The following is a 1,879-nucleotide window of genomic DNA, read 5'->3' as shown; positions in this document are numbered from 1 at the left end:
AAAAAAAAACAAACAAAAAGAAGTGAAGTGACAAATAAATCATTAATTCACCTGCAACTGGAACAATCTGAACAAGTCGCCTCCTTCACATATCTTATTTCAGACCTTCCATGTCAGTGTATTCTGAAAATGCACCTGGCTCTGCAGGAAGTGCTGGGACAGACAAGCCGCAGAACAGATTATTTTCCTGCAGGTATCTCTCCATCCTCCAGGGAAGGAGGCTGCCAAAGCTGTATCGCCTTCCCATAAATACCTCCCCAAAAAGGCTGAGGATATGCGATGTCAACACCCATTTACTTTTTTCTTCTAGGCACGTCTGCTTCCCAGGGAAAGGCAGAGCCAGGGATGCTCCTCGAACAGTTGGTCACTCTAACATGACAAGGATAAAAGGTCTCGTTCAGGTTTGAACATTTCAGTAAACAATGCAGTTACTGCAGCATAATTAGACATCACTGAGCCACACAGACAACTTCTGTAATTACCTGGCAATGAACTTTTCATGTCTGTATGCAATTATAAGCTAGAAATGCTGGGTCTGAGTTCTGACACCGTAGTGGGGAAAATCTCCTAATGACTAAGTGCTTTGCTTACCTAAAAGGAAACGCATGCTAAATCCAATATAAAAGGAATTAGCAGAGTTGAAGCAATAGATGTAATATGGGAATTTGTGAACCAAGCAGAAGGAAGGCTTTACTATACAGACGGCTGTGTATGTTTATGATGAGAGCCTCGGTGGGGGAACACAAAAAAAAGGGCAGGGACCCTCTCATGAGTTACCATCTGATAAAAATAGACAGCAGTTAAACAGGTGAACGTGTGAATGGAGTTCTCCTTCACACGAGGGACAAAAGGCTGTAAGAGAAGTATGATAACAGAATGAAAAGTCAGAGACAACAGATACCTAATCTATTTTCTAGACAAAACAAGAGTTATTCTCTCTAATCCATTATGTGCCCTACCTGACCATCTTAAGGTCAGATCAATTTGCCACTGCCGTGGCACTGCGTATTTCAATCTAACCTCCCTGGATATCTGGGGCTAATGATGACATAAATGGATGGTGTCTCTCCTACCGAGACATCCTGCATTGCACCTTAATTTTATAAAATAGATGGCTTATTATACTCTTCTCCCTTCCCACGTTTAAACTTAAGGCCACGTAAAACACAGGGCTATGGGTCAGCTTCGGAGCTACCATTAAAACCAGTGTTGTCTAGTATTTCAGTAATACACACTACAAGAAATAAAACAGTTTTGTGCTGCAGTTTTGTGCACAATATTCCTTACTAAATCCCATTTGAGTTCCAGGAACAGCATGACACTATCATGACATGGCAGCAGACTGAAACCGAACCTTCTGGGAGCTGGTCTTAGATTTGAGAGTCTTCAAATTGAAACAAAAAAAGACAACAGATACCACACAGTACAAAATAGTAATTATTTATATTTTCAAAAAAAAAAAAAGTTACCAGCTATTTTGAAACTTCTTCCCTGTAAGAAGAGTGACTAATAGAAAGGAACAGGACTGGCTCCTATACAGTCGGCAAGTCAGGTACAAACAGTTGTTAAGAATCATTTAGCAACTCAGGACAGGGACTTTTGACGCAGCGTTCATGAACAATAAAATTTCTCCTTTTTTTCTTAAAAAAGGTGGAGGAGGGAAATAAAGCAGGGAAAAATGCCAAAAACATTTTCCACAATATCTAAAAACAGTAACTGTTGTTCTTATCAGACGGCACGCTCCAGATCAAGGATTTTTCTAGTCCTTTCAAAACCAATACAGACTTGCCAAAGGCTGCCTTCAGTCTATTCACACCCTCCAGAACACACAGCCTCTCACTGTCCCCTTTCACTTCAACCTGTCATTTTATAAAAGGTG

Source organism: Anser cygnoides, chromosome 22, assembly GCF_040182565.1.
Source record: "Anser cygnoides isolate HZ-2024a breed goose chromosome 22, Taihu_goose_T2T_genome, whole genome shotgun sequence".
NCBI lineage: Eukaryota > Metazoa > Chordata > Aves > Anseriformes > Anatidae > Anser > Anser cygnoides.
This window is presented reverse-complemented; position numbering follows the sequence as displayed.